Below are 15,544 nucleotides of genomic sequence, written 5' to 3'. Positions count from 1 at the left end.
TTTATGGTATGTGAATTATAGCAATAAAAATTAGTAAGAAAAATCATAAGTGGTGTAAGCAATGGAGAAAAAATCATAAATATATCTTAACTCGTCCTTTTTTTTTTTTTTAATTACTTTTTTGAGTGACCTCTATACCCAGAGTAAGGCTCAAACTTACGACCCTGAGATCAAGGGTTGCATGCTCCGCTGACAGAGCCCGCCAGCCACCATGACTTCAGCCTTCTTTAATAAGTTCTTCTCATCCTTTCAGCAATAAAGTTACCCTCAGCTGATAGGGTTTTTTTTTTTTGTTTTTGTTTTTTTTTTAAGTAAACTCTACCCCGAACGTGGGGCTTGAACTTGCCACCCAGAGATCAAGAGTCACATGTTCTACTAAGACAGCCAGGCTCCCCTGATACTATTATCCATTAGTAAGGTTTCTAGTCCCTTTTCTAACATTTAGAGACAGACAGACAGACACAGACACAGAGAGACGGAGAAAAATACGCAAGGTGATTGGTGGGTTTTTCTTTGTGATTTTTATACTTTCCCAATTTTTTTCTTTTACTGTGTCTGTGTTTCCACACCTTCCTTCCCCCGCCCCCCGCCCCTGCCATGGGCTTTCTTTCTGTCTCATTTGGATCCTGCTTCCATGACCTAGTTTTGTCTTTAATCAAATCTTCAGGAACCAGTTCATCACCATTAGAAATGATCTAACCAGCTTTATCTTGATCGTTGTTAAAAATCCTTTTTTATTTTTGGATAACGCAATCACAAAGTGAAGACTGTCACCATTCCTTTCGGCCAGTAAAAGACAACGCTTCTGAATGAAATATGAAAAGAACACATGCCAGCAGGTTTACCTTGACAGTAAAAATGACCGCGGCGGAAAGCGGCGCCCGCCAGACGGTTCTAGATTCGCCGTGCGCTCTGAGAGCCGTGGAAAATGTATCGCCCGGCATCTTGATAAGGAAATCAATTACTTACCTCATTCTGAGTGAAGGGAATGAAAAGATTAGAAAAAAAAAAAAATAACCCAAAGGGCAAGAATAAAACAAACTGGGAAGAGACGCACATTTCAAGCTCGTAGGGCTTTGCCTGGAAATAGTCTTGGGCTCCAACTATTGATGGTGATTTCTATCCCTTCATTCCCGAGTCCTCCGAAGCCACCGGGAACACCCAGCCTGGAGAAGCCAGCTGCCGGCCTTCACAGCTTTGTCAGGACGGTGACAGAGTCGCCTCTGACCCCCCCCACCCCACCCCAGGCACACCGTTCAAGAATTCGCAGCCCCCCCGGCCTGGCAGCAGAAAACAAATTTCGTTTCCAGGGGGGCAGCTACACACAAGCTTCTTTTCTGAACAGGGTTTCCATCACACGGTTTGGGCCCTCACTGCTCCCTGGAAAGTGCTGGCACATAGGAAGTGAAGCAAGTACAGTATTGCGAAGCCCCAGTGAGTCCTCCTAACAAGTCATCTTCCCCAAGCAATACGGGACAGAATAGTTCGATTTCCCGACCGTCGAAAGCCCACCCTGAGTTACTGTAGGCTTCATCATCTCCTCACTCTTACACAGGCCGCTTTCTCAGCCAGGAAGCTATAAAGCCAAGTGTCTTAGGAGCTTCCAAATTTTATTAAACATTTATTTGCTTTACTCAAAAGTGAATATATGTTAGCTTGATCATAAAACGAACGACCTTTTTCTTAGGGGAAGAGAAGGGGTAGATGCAACATGGGATTCATTTGCCAGCTGATGCTGAAGGCATAGAACAAATAAGAAGCTTCTAGGGGAACGCTCCCCACACCTCGGCTCGGATGGTGTATCCATGGATTGAGACTGGAAGGAAAGGCTCTGTTTTGCCCTGCCCTGGGAACACACGCACGCACGTGCACACACACATGTGCACATGCGCACAGTGGATTGCCCTGAGGGCAGTCATGGCCAGGCTGGACCTCATTTCATAGGCTCTGCCCTCAGCCAGGGCTACCGCAGTCTTAAAGCACTCGCCACCCAGGACGGTGCCTTGCTTTGCTGACTCTCCACTTTCTGTCATGCTTAGAAACTAGAAGCAGATCACAGAGTAAGGAACGGAAGGCAGTCTTGCAGACATGCCTCAGCCTGTTTGCAAGGATCGGATCCCTTGGCCGGAACAGTGGCCCAGAGATGAAGAGACAGAACCCCTTCTAGCAAGGGGTCCCAGACTGTCTGTAGCTCTGCCTCCTTCCTGACCCCTCCGCTAAGGGACCCGGGGCTCACTCTAACTAGGAAAGGGCTGGAAAGGGCTGGCCAGGGTGTTACTGGCTCCTCAGTCTAGCCCTGCTTGCAACCCTTTCCTTAAGGAGGTCACATGTATCTTTGCCCTTTAAACACTCAGAGTGCGTTTTGATCAGAAGAATTTTTTTCTTTAAGTTATATTTATTTAAGTGATCTCCTCACCTGATGTGGGACTCGAACTCACGACCCCGCGATCAAGAGTCACATGTTTTTCCAACTAAGCCAGCCAGTCGCCCCTTGATCAAAATTTTTAAAGTGTGTCTTGGAAGGATTCGTGGTAAGACCAGATTTGAAATGTTTTACAAAGAAATCGGGTTGTAGTATTTAAAACCCAGATCACTCTGGATCTGAGGGGATGGGATTTAAAAACAGATTTCAAGATGAGTCTTGAGCAGTTGGAAGATACGGCAGTGCTCCTAGGCTTGGGCAATGTCCTTGTCCTTTTCCAGGAGATGATGAAAGGGACCAGCCTTGGGGTACCTGGGATGTTCAGTCAGTTAACCATGGGACTCTTGATTTCGGCTCAGGTCGTGATCTCAGGGTCATGAGTTCGAGCCCTGCTTCTGGGGACTGCTTGGGATTCTCTCTCCCTCTCCCTCTCCCTCTGTGCCTCCGCCCCCTTCCCCTCACCCTCACTCTTTCTCTCTTTAAAAAAAAAAGGGGGGGGGGGAGAAAGAAAAAGAAAAGGACCAGCCTAACCCTCTGGGTATCTTTCACTGGGTAACGTCCTCATCCCTTTGCCAGACCCGCCTGAGTGGGGTCCGGTGGTTCCAGACCAACAGCAGGGGCGCCACCTCCAGGCCAATCCTGAGAAGTGTAGTTTTGTGAGCCAGACCCTGGACACGTTCATTCTAGGCAGTATGTATCTGCAAGACGAAGGGCAAAGGGTCTGGGCTCCTGGGTTAGAACAACTTATCCCAGGCAATTAATTCTAGAATGGGGTTTCTTAGGGATCAAGAATCTGAACAGTCCATGCCCTGCTTTCCCATCCTGATTGCCCCAAGTGACCTCAGAAAAGAGATGGGATTCCATCTCTCCAGCCTCACTGTGTGTTTTCTTTCAGGGATTACTCTATTTCTAACATGTCCTTTACCTTCCTCCAAACCAGCCAAACCTTACATCCTCCAAGTCAACTCTTCCAACCTGTCCCAAGAAGTCCCCAGACTAAGTGACTTCTGCTCTGACGCGGTGTGAAGGAACCTATGATGGCTAATGCACGTGACTTGGGGCGGGGGTGGGGTGGGGGGGAGACGTTGCTAGCTACTGAGCCAGGCGGTGTGCAGGGAGGGGATTTCCCATCACCTGACAGCCAGCAGTGCCTGGAGCTCACTTGGTTCTGCTCCTATCTGATCAAAGTCTCCAAAGAGCTGGACATTCACATTTGCCAACTAAGCAGCCCAAACTGTCCAGCAGAGAGCCCGTCACATGAGCTGAGCATGGCAGGAAAGCCCCACGGCCTGAGAACTTTGCGGTCACGCCAGCTTTGTTGCTGCAGGTCTGAGCAATTCTGCAGGACCATCACCAAGTTGCCTGGAATTCAAGTTCACCCAAACGTACAGAATGAACCGGACCCTCTTCCTTCCGAACAGCCATCCATGCCCTGGCAGCAGGATCCTGCATATCAGTGTTGAGATCAGACATGACACCATTCCTCGTGTCATCGAGGATCACTCAAAATCCTGAACATTATCGTTCAAGGGGACTTTTGGTGACCCTGTGATCTGGAAACTGCCCCTTAAGTCCATCATCTCTTGGGTCGCAGGTACTCTGGCCGAGAATAAACAGCAGTGCTCCTAAAGATCAATGGCCGCCTTGATGCCCACGGCCATCACATCATCATGGTGGGAAGCTGGTACCCCAACTAGGGTGGCATTGTTCAGCCTCTAATCGGGACTTTACCACTGGATTCCTGGTAGAACACGTCAGTCAAGCTCTAGAGAACTCTATCTGCTGCTCCCTGCTCACCAGGAAACACAGCTGCACCACTGACCATAACTCTGCAAAATTTGCATACAGTTCACTACATTCCCGTGTCCACAATACACGGACACACACAACCTTTTAAATCACCAACCACCTTACCAGCAAGTGGTCAGGACCCCAAGGGCTTGCACCCTAAGGATGTGCACCAGAATCAGAATCAGAGGAGCTTTTAAAAAACAGAGGTCCCACCAGAAATAAACACTTATGTGGCCACTTGGTTTTCAACAATGGCATGAAAGCAAACCAGTGGGAAGAGGAGAGTGACTTCAACAAATATTGCTTGGAAACTGGATATCCATATGGAGGTAAAGAAACAAACCCCAGCCCCTTTACCTCACACATCATATATGAACATCAATCCATGATGGATCCTAGACCTAAGTATAAAAGCTAAACTTTAGGGGCACCTGGGCAGCTCTGTTGGTTAAGCGTCCAACTCTTGGTTTCTGCTAAGGTTGTGATCTCAGGGTCATGATCTCAGGGTCGTGGGACTGGGCCCCGTGTTGGGGTCCATGTTCAGCAGGGAGTCTAGTTGAGATTCTCCATCTCCCTCTCCCTCTGCCCCTCCCCTCCCACGTGCGTGTGTGCTCTCTCTCTCTCTCTCTCAAATAAATACATAAATCTTAAAGAAAAAAAAAAGCTAAAACTTTTACAGTTTTTAGAAGAAAACACAGAGGGGCACCTGGGTGGCTCAGTCAGTTAAGCATCTGCCTTTGGCTGAGGTCATGATCCCAGGGTCCTGGGATCAAGCCCCATGTTGGGCTCCCTGCTCAGCAGGGAGCCCACTTCACCCTCTCCCACTCCCCCTAATTGTGCTCTCTCTCTCAAATAAATAAATAAAATCTTGAAAAAAAAAAAAAAAAGAAGAAAACAGAATATCTTCATCACTCAGATATAGGCAAAGGTTTCTTAGGATACAAAGCAACAACCATAAAAGAAAAAAATTAATAAATCAGACTTATCAAAATTTAAAACTTCTGCTTATCAAAAAACATCATTAAGAAAATGAATAGATGAAGGGCTCCTGGGTGGTTCAGTCAGTTAAGCTTCTGACTGCGGCCCAGGTCATGACCTCAGGGTACTGGGATGGAGTCCCACACTGGGCTCCCTGATCAGCTGGGGGTGGGGGGTCTGCTTCTCCTTCTTCCCTCTGCCCCTCCCATTCTTAAAAAAAGAAAGAAAAAAAATGAATAGATGAGCCATGGACTGAGTAAAAGTATTCTCAAAATGTATATCTGACAAAGGAAAGGTATCTGGGATATAAAAAGCATTCTTAAAACTCAATAATGAAAACAATCCAATTTTTAAAATAGGCAAGGGATTTGAAAAGACGCTTCGCGAAGACAGATGGATAGCCAATATGCACAGGAAAAAGCAGTCTCCGTCACTTGGCCATCAGGGAAATGCAAGCTGAAATCACAATGAGATACTTCCACCCTGCCACCGAAATGGCTAAAATTCAAGACTGAAAATACCAAATGTCGAAGAAGATATAGAGTAACCAAAGCTCTACATTTTGGGCGAAAGTTTAAAATGGCTCAGTTGGCAGGTGCCTGGGTGGCTCAGTCGTTGGGCGTCTGCCTTCAGCTCAGGCGTGATCCCGGCGTTCTGGGATGGAGCCCCGCATCGGGCTCCCTGCTCAGTGGGGGTCTGCTTCTGCCTCCCCCTCAACCCCACCTCTCCACTCAAGGGCTCTCTCTCTCTCTCTCTCTCAAGTAAATAAATAAAATCTTCAAAAAAGAAAAAGAAAACAAATGGCACAGCTTTGGGAAAATGTGTGACAGTTCCTCATAAAATTAAACATCTACCTTACAACCCAGCACATCTATTCCCGTGTATTTACCCAAGAGAAATGAAAACCTGTGGCCACACACATACACAAAGTTGTACAGAAATGTTTATGGAAGCTTTGTTTGTTTGTTTGTTTGTTTGTTTGTTTTCCTTTAAGTAGGCTCTGCAGCCAATGTGGGGCCGGCCTGAACGCAAGACCCCGAGATCAAGAGTTGCATGTCCTACCGACTGAACTCTCCAGGTGCCCCTAGAAAGGCATTTCTTCAGGCTCCTGCTTGAAACCAACAGCTTCAGCAAACTGCTGGCCTTGACTCAGGGCCAATGTAATTTACTTTGAAATGCATGAAAAATGAGGTGGGCTGATGGATGGAGAGACGGGTGGAGAAATGCACAGTCGCGTGATAAAACAAATAGTAAAATGTAAATTATAGAATCTTATGGTGGGTATATTGGTAATTACCGCACAATTTTTTCCATTTCTCTGAGGCCACAGGAACACTAAACTAAATAGGCAACTTTTGTTTCTGCAGTGGCAAACATATGTGGATGTTTGTTATATGTCTGTCATCTTTCTGTTGTTGAAATAGTCCATAATAAAGACATTAATTAGCAGGTAAATCAATAAATGTCCCCTGGTGATTCTGACACCCGCCTGTGGGGCTGACAGCTCGGGTCTCCCAGAACGCTGAGGAGAGGTGGGGTTACTTATCTGAAAGGCTGGACGGGAGGTTCCGATGGCTGCTGGGACAGAACGTCACAAACGTAATGGTTTACAATCACACACATCTGCTATCTCCCAGTTCTAGAGGTCCAGAGTCAGACATGGGTCTCCCCGGATTAAACTCAAGGTGTTGGCAGGGCTTCTTCCTTCGGGAGACTCTAGAGAATCAACTTCCTTGCCCTTTGCAGCTTCTAGAGGCCGCCTGCATTTTCTGGACTCATGGCCACTTCCTCCACCTTCAAAGCCAGCAACAGAGCATCTTCAAATCTCTCACCGACTCTGGCTTTTCTGCCCCCCCTCTTTCACGCTGAAGGACCCCTTGTGATTCCACAGAGCCCACCCAGATAATTCAGGATGATGTTCTTGTTTTAAGGTCATCTGATTAGCGACCTAAATTCCCTTTGCAACCTTAACGCTCCCTGGCTATATAATGTAACATCATCACAGGACGCCAGCATCTTTGGGGAGCCATCGTCCTGCCTACCGCAGGACTCTGCCCACACGGAAGTGGCTCCCGAGTAAGGGCAAGTACCGGGATTCCTGACACGCACGTGCTACCCAGCCTCGATGAAAATGGAAATGTCAGTTCTCACAAAGCCATGGCAATGCTCTCCATTCATGTGGGGCCCCCTCATCCTCCACTGCCCCAGCCTACCCTCCACACCCACACAACCAGCCTGGACAAGTCAGAGGGGGCAAGTGTGACATGTGGGACAGGAAACGCTGAATCCCCACTGGCCCTGGGACCAACTCCACCATTTGGGGCTAACAAAAGGGTGTGAGTTGGTAGACAGATGATTGGCCCCATCTCCCTGTCAAGAACTCCTCTGAGAAAGTGAAGACATTCCACCGGGTAATGAAGAGATGCGGTGCCCTGCTTAGGGGAGTTGGAAGGGTCCGGTGCCTGCCCTAGTTCTGGCCCTTTACTTGGCTAGCCCGGCCACCCCCAAAGCCAGCCCTGATCCTCTGACACCCGCAGGAAACCCGCCCCCACTTCCCCAGCTTGATCCTCATCTGCTCAAGCTTTTCTCTCCTCTTCCTAGTTCAGGACGTTGGTCCCATCTTCCTTCCTAGGTGTCTCCTCACGAATGTGAACCCCAGTCCTCCTGTGGAATTTTTGGCTCCTCCTCCTCCAGCTTCAGTAAGGGAGGACTCCTTGATTCAGGCTTCCAGTTCTGAGGACTCCACCTGGCCATCAGGGGCCAGGGAAGGTCTAAGCCCCAGCACCCCTGTAAGGAGTATGGAGAGAATTAAATCCTTTTGTGCTGGACATTTGTCATTTTATTTTTAAAGATTTTATTTTTAAGTAATCTCTCTACCCAACATGGGGCTCGAACTCACAACCCCAAGATCAAGAGTCACACGACCTACCAGCTAAGCCAGCCAGGAGCCCTGACATTCGTCATTTAACATTATTTCCTGTACACAGATTCATGTGTCAGTGGGGTCCATTATACTGATACTCCATGTTTTGCTTTGTTGTATCTATGTTTTAAGCTTTTGGGACATTGACAATCTACTGCTATTATAAATATCTCTGCAATGAACTTCTTTATTCAAATTACTTCGGTTTCCTTTTGGGTTATCTCCTTGGGACCAATTTGCAACCAAAAGATAATTGGGTTGAGGTATTCATTTGTTCCTTCTTTGAGGCACATCCCTTTTCACTGGGAACATCCCCCTCCATTTTATGGTTCTAATGTGCTTTCAAGCAAAAGTCCCCACCTGTCCTGTCCCAAGGGGGGGTGTTTGAGCCAATTTGCTCATGGTAGATTAGTAACAACAAACCACCAGTCTCAGGGGTTTAACGCAGTAAGAGTTTATTCTTGGTTATATCATTGCTTGATAAAGGTTTTTGGGAGGTGGAGGGGGCAGGACATGGGGAGGCTCTTTTATGAGCAGAAATCCAGATATAAGGTCCTTCCTTTTAGTGTCTTCAGGGTTCTCTAAGGCTTCTTGGGGGTCTTTCCACTAGACCTGTGCATGCATCAACCATTAATGAGCAGAGAGTAGGAAGACTGGGAGAGGGAGTACACTCTAGGAGCCAGCTCCAAAGCTGTACACCTCACTCCTGCCGTATTTCATTGGCCAGAACTAGTCACATGCTTCCACTGGACGTGAAGGCACGTGAGAAGTGTAGTCTTCTGAGCCCAGGAAGAAATGAAACAGAGGCCAACACACAGCATTGTCTTTGCCAATGAGAGCACTTCATACTTGAACGTGAGATTGCCCAATAATGGGCATATGCCTAGGTAGTTTATCCGAATTATTCTGGGGGATTGCTATGGATCCTGGGAGTCTTTCTAAGGACGAGAGCTATGCAGCTTTTGCTAACATGGAGGTGGCAGGACTTCTTTCCCAGCAGAGCAAGTGAGGAAGGCTGCTGGAAAACAAAGCCAGGGGCACGGAGAACCAAGGAGCTCAAACCCCTGGGAGGTGCTTTGAGCTCTTGGATCCAAGATCAACTCTTCTGGATAAATTCCCTTTGCTTGAGCCAGTCTGCGTTGGGTTTCTGTCACCTACAACCAAAGGAGTCCTGACTAATAACACATAGGTCAAGGGATAAAAAGATTTAATAATGTTTGAAATATATTTCTAGAATGTTCTCTAAAACATCCTTGACATCGTGTAATGCAGCTTGTTTCCCCAACTTTTGTTTTTATAACTTACATTTTTTAAGCAAACCTTAATGTTGTTGTATTCAAATGTTTTATTGCTGGAAGAGTGGAGTCTTTTTTCACAGTTTACATGCTGTGTTTCTTGGGCTTATCTCTTCTAACCATATGTTAAAGATATTGACTTTATAAGCCTGGATAAAAGCAGTTTTATGAATCTTACCTTCCTTATCTATTGTGAAGGGTGACCTCTTACTGGCTACATCCATCATATAGAAATGTGCACAGAGCCTTACGTGAGTGGTTGTAGCAGGAATGTCTCTATTCTCTCAACAGAAATTTATGGCTTATTATGAGAGTTGGTACAGCACAAGGGTTGAGAGCAGAGGCCTTGAGGCCAGACTTCCTGGGCTCAAACTCTGGTCTATGTATTACCAGCTATGTCACCTTAGCAATAACATTGAGCCCCTCCTCAGCTCCCAAACGCAGACAACACCTACCTTGCAAGTTTGGTTGTTTTTTGTTTCTCCTACGAGGTTTTTTATGAGGATTGGATGAGGTAATGCATATAGAATAATCAGAACAGTAACTAGCTTCAGGAAATACTCATTAAGATGCTGTTTTTTTGGGGGGGGGCTCCTAGGGGGCTCAGTCAGCTAAGTGTCTGCCTTTGGATCAGGTCATGATCCCAGAGTCCCAAGATCGAGCCCCACATCAGGCTCCCTGCTCAGTGGGGAGTCTGCTTCTCCCTCTGCCTGCCATTCCCCCTGCTTGTGTTATCTCTCTCTGGCTCTCTCTCTTGAATAAATAACTAAAATATTTTTTTAAAAAGATGCTGTTTTGGGGGCACCTGGGTGGCTCAGTTGGTTAAGCAACTGCCTTTGGCTCAGGTCATGATCCCAGGGTCCTGGGATTGAGTCCCACGTTGGACTCCCTGCTCAGTGGGGAGCCTGCTTCTCCCTCTGCTTCCCCCCTATCCCCTCACCAATTGTTTTCTCTCTCCCTCTCATAAATAAATAAATTTTTTTTAAAAGATGCCGTTTTTGTTAATATTATTACTGAGCGCCTAGAGTGTGCCAAATATTGGCCTGGGCACTTGCGATATAGCAGCAAAGAAACCAGATAAAACTCCTGATTGCCCTATGGAGCTTACATTCTTTTTTTTTTAAGTCGGTTCTATGCCCAGTGTGGGACTTGAATTCACAACCCTGAGATCAAGAGCTGCATGCCCTACCAGCTGAGCCAGCCAGGTACCCCTGGAGCTTACCTTCTAAAATAGACTAATTAAATAAGGGAAATATAGGTGATTAATGCAGTGGAGGGAAATAAAGCAGGGAAGGAGAGCTAGAGTAATGGGGAGAGATGACATTTTATAGAGGATGTTCTGATAAAGGCATCACTGAGAAGGTGACAGTCAAGTACGCACCTGAGGAAAGGGAAGAAATGAACCTCATGGCTACCTGGGAGAAGGGCAGAGGGAGAGGCAAATGCAGAGGCACTAAGGAAGGGACAGACCTAGACACACTGCCCTCCATGCTGGTTGGAATTAAGTGAGTGCTAGGAGAAGTCAAGGCAAGGGGGAGGGATGGGACCGGATCACGTGGGGCCTTGATGGCCTTCTTTGCAACACCTTTGGATTTTGCTCAGAATATGATGGGAGCCACTGGAGGGTTTTGAGCCAGGGAGTGGCCTCAGATGGCATGTTTTAAGGGCGCCACTCTGGCAGAAGCAGAGAGACTAGCTAGGAGGCTACTCAATAATCCAAGTGGAAAAGGATGGTGACAATGTGGAACAGGCTGCCAGCAGTGAAACCAGCAGGGTGGAGTCAGAGTCCAGATATATACCGCAGATAGAGAGGACAGGATTTGCAGGTGGGTAAGATACAGGGAGAAAGAGAAAGACAGTCTTCAAGGATAACTCCGAGGGGTGCCTGGGTGACTCAGCTGGGTAAGTGTCTGACTCCTGATCTCAGGGTTGTGAGTTCGAGCCCTGTGTTGGGTTCCATACCGGGCATGGAGCCTACTTAAAAAAAAAAAAGGTTTCTTAAAATAAAGAAATACAGAGGCACCTGGGCGTCTCAGTCAGTTAAGCATCTGCCTTTGGCTCAGGTCATGTTCTCAGGGTCCTGGGACTGAGCCCCGCATTAGGTTCTCCACTCAGTGGGGAGCCTGCTTCTCCTTCTCCCTCTGTGATCTCTCTTGCTCTTGCTCTCTCTGAAATAAATAAAATCTTAAAAAAAAAATTCACATCTTAAAAAAAAAAAAAAGGAAGAAATAGAAACGGATGGCTCCAAAGTTTTGACCTGAACAACTAAGAGAGTTCCATTAGCTGATGTGGGGAAGACTGGGGAGGAACAGGTTAGGGAAGAAGATCAGAGTTTAATCTCAGAGTTGATCGAAGTAACTACTAGTTCTGTGTTTATTCTTTGTTACATTTGTGCCAACTTTCATATAGCATGAGTGATAACTATTTATGGTTAGTCATATTTGTTGTAAATAAAACCTTTGTCTCGGTATTTTTCCTATGACACTGGTTTTGTTGATCTTTCAGAAAGCAGAGGACTGGGAACCTTCACAACACTGTCTAGGTCCCAGTGATGTTTCTGAGGGCTTTGAAGTTCTACTATTCTGTGTCCTTTTCCTGTTACCCACTAAGGGAATTTTTTTTTAAGTAATATCTACACCCAAGGGGGGGTTTGAACTCACAACCCCAACATCAAGAGTCTCATGATCTATTGACTGAGCCAGCCAGGCACCCCGGAGATTCTTTTATCCGCGCAAACGGGGTTAAGTTTGGTGAACTTGCCACTCCTAAGCCCTGTGTATCATAAAATGCACCAGAAGGGGGCGCCTGGCTGGCTCAGGAGGTAGAGCCTGTGATGTTCGACCTCCTGGCGGTGAGTTCCAGCCCCCATGTTGAGTGTAGAGATTACTTTAAAAAGGTAAATAAAGCAAGATGCACCAGAGGATGATGAAAAAGAGCACGTTATTACGATTAGAAATAAAGCTCTAGAAACTGTTGGCTTTGACTTCACTATAAAACTGCGAAGATAAAGGGGACTGACGGTAGATCTGACCTTTTCGGTTTAACCTCAGTGTAGTTTTAAAGTCCCATGAATAGGAGGTCAAATATGTCAGATAATATTTATTACTGGCTTTTAACCAGTGTTCCATGGAGATGTTTTGGCGGCAGGGTGCTGAAAGGATAGGCTCCCAGGGTCACTCTGTGTGTCCAAGGGCAGCTCACTCATAAATTACATGGATACTGTCCTATATATAAAGCCTCTGAATATGAAGGACTTCATATGAAACAAGTTTCTGCCATTTAAAAAAACTGTGAAAATAATGTGGCTCCATATTATTTCAAGAATTAGGGTCATAGTGCGGGGCGCCTGGATGGCTCAGTCCATTGAGCATCTGACTCTTGATCTCGGCTCAGGTCATGATCTCAGGGTCGTGGGATCAAGCCCTGTGTCAGGCTCCACACTCAGTGCAGAGTCAGCTTGTCCCTCTCCCTGTGCTCCTCCCCCCTCACTCACGTGCTATTTCAAATAAGTAAATAAATAAAATCTTATTAAAAAAAAAAAAAGAACTAGGGTCACAGTCACATGCCCTATCTCCCCAACCAGTGCTGGTTTATAATGGCTAAATTTGAGAAATATGTCCTTTCTTTGAGGGGTTCTTCTATATCCAAAGTGAAGTTAATTCCTAAATGTTTATTGGTTGATTTGCATTCACTATTGTCTATGGGACCTTTTCCTCCCCCCTAATTTCCAGCAATGGACTCCTACGACCTGAAATCTTGCTGAACCCGCTACCAAACTCCAGTAGTGTTTAGGATGATTTTCCTAAATATAAACAGCTTGACTGCCCAAAGTGACACATGTACTCCTTCCTTCTCAATTCTTCTGTCTCTTACTTTTCCTTCTTAGAGAACTATGACAAGCGTTTCCAATACAGTGCCTATTAAACTAAATTGTGTCAGTTAAATTAATTAAACTACATTACATTAGGGCATCTTGGTTTTGCACTTTGAGAAATGAGTGTATATACAGGTTTGAAAATTCAAAGTCTACAGATAATAGCTAAGTGAAAAAGAAAATCTTTCTTCCTTACCACCTGCCCTTCTCCCGAAAGGCAAACAATTTCTTGAGCTTCCCTCCAGAAAAGCAAACCACTGTATACGTAAGAATGAGTGCGTGTGTAGGCACAAGTTCTTAATCACACGTCCTTTTACACCTGTCTTTAAGCGTAATGTTTCTAATGCTCAGCGGTTATGTGAGGAATCTGGGTCTGAACAGCGCTCTAGCCTCTTAAGCCATGAAGCAGATGGGAAAGAATGCGTTCACCCGATGAGAGGTGGGGCGCTTGGGGGGCGGGGCGGGGAGGCAGGGCACATCCCAAGAGGACCCTGCTTGAGACAGGGTCACACTACTGATTCATGGGCGATTTTGCAAGAATTCTGCCCTTTCCTTATAGCTGTGAGTATGAGGTCCTCTTTAGCATTTGCCATTTTGTCAAGAAAATTCTTTCTGGATTGTTGCATAGCCTCTCTTGTCATCCTTAGTATTTCTTTTCTGATTAAAAATACTCTGGTTAATGCTTTTTTACAAGTCTTTTCATTTTTGAGATGTTCTTGTTTGGAGTTCCTTGTCAGCTTCCCTTCCCTTTTGTGGTGGGCTTACGGGGGCTCCAAGGGGTGCGTGCACCCCTGCGGCCTTGGAATGTGAGCGCCTGGGCAGGCCAGGAGTCCTGCTGCCTGGAGTCACGTCCTGGGGAAGAATGCAACCCAAGGGAAAGCAGCTTCATTCGGGCAGACAAACCCGGCCTCAAGAACAAGCCTCGGGTGACAGGGTAGAGGGGGTGTTTGTCACTCTTAGCTGTCTCATCCCCAACCCAGCCAACTGGAACCCAGCGTCCCTGGTCCGAGCTGTCTCAGTCTCTAGGCTACACATGTCAACTGAACCCGGAAGAGCTGTTTCTAGTGCCACGTGCATACAGGACCGGAAGGAATGATGGCCCCCCTCATTCTGGCTACATGACAAAGTACGTGGTAAAGGGAGGGAGCGTGGCCTTGCTCCCCACTTCAACACGGACATGTCACAGAAGGCGGCACCCCTGAGCTCGCCACAGAACACAAGGCAGCTCTGCCTCGGGCTCACGGGTATGGGCCGCAGCCGCGCCTGAGGAGTTCAGTGCGTCAGCGTGGCTAAGCTGTCATACGCAGTGACTCAAGCAGATGCTGGTCGAAGTGCTGCCGTGAAGGTATCCTGGAGATGTGATTAATATCTACCATTGACTGAGTCTAAGTAAAGGAGATTATCCTTGATAACCGGGGTGGTGGGTCTCATTCAATCCACGGACAGGCCTTAAGAACAGAAGTGAGATTTGCCTGAGGAAGAAGAAATTTGCCTATGGATTATAGCATCGGCTATAGAGTTTCTTGCTCAAGAATTTCTAGCCTATATTTTTCACAAACTTGTCTTAATAAAAGATGAAATGGTTTAAAAAAAAAAAAAAAGAGTTTCCAGCCTGACCTGCCCTACAAGTTTCAGACTTGCCAGCCCCCACAATCCCACAAACCAATTCCTTACAATAAATCTTTTTGTTTTTTCCTAAGTAATCTCCACAATCAGTGTGGGACTCAAACTCATGACCCCAAGATCAAGAGTTGCATGCTCTTTCGACTGAGCCAGCCAGGCTCCCCTACAATAAATCTTTTTATATCTATCCATCCGTCCATCCTTCCATGCATTCATCCTACAGGTACTATTTCTCTGGTAGAACCCTGACGAAGATATCATGGAAGGGGCAGTGCCCAAGAAAGGCAGGGGTGAAGCATTTTGTAAAAATGGCGGTGGCTGGGTGCCTGGTGGCTCAGTCGGTTAAGCATCTGCCTTTGGCTGAGGTCATGATCCAGGAGTCCCGGGATCAAGTCCCGCATGGGGCTCCCTGCTCGGAGGGAGCCTGCTTCTCCGTCTGCCCCTCACCCCGCTCATGCTCTCTCTCTCTGCCCTCTCTCTCAAATAAATAAAATTTTTAAAAAATGGCTGTGCCTATGTGACGTTGTCCTGACTGTGAGTATCAGACAAAATGCCAAGATGCGCTCCCGCTCCTTCTTCACCGTTAGCACCACTGAAGGAAGCCAGGGTGGAAGAAAGAGTAGATGCCTCCGGGAAGA

General features: G+C 46.7%; 1 non-coding gene across 1 annotated transcript; it reads right to left on the bottom strand.

Moving 5' to 3' along the window:
* Window positions 1-6,242: 6,242 nt before the first annotated feature.
* On the bottom strand, window positions 6,243-6,350 carry LOC113265712 (small nucleolar RNA SNORA2/SNORA34 family). The gene has a single exon (XR_003320118.2). It is a non-coding gene; the product is annotated as a small nucleolar RNA SNORA2/SNORA34 family (small nucleolar RNA).
* Window positions 6,351-15,544: the final 9,194 nt, after the last annotated feature.

The sequence above is a fragment of the Ursus arctos genome, unplaced genomic scaffold (assembly GCF_023065955.2).
Source record: "Ursus arctos isolate Adak ecotype North America unplaced genomic scaffold, UrsArc2.0 scaffold_24, whole genome shotgun sequence".
NCBI classification, from domain to species: domain Eukaryota; kingdom Metazoa; phylum Chordata; class Mammalia; order Carnivora; family Ursidae; genus Ursus; species Ursus arctos.
Note: the sequence above shows the minus strand (reverse complement) of the source record. Positions and strands in the feature narration are given on the sequence as shown.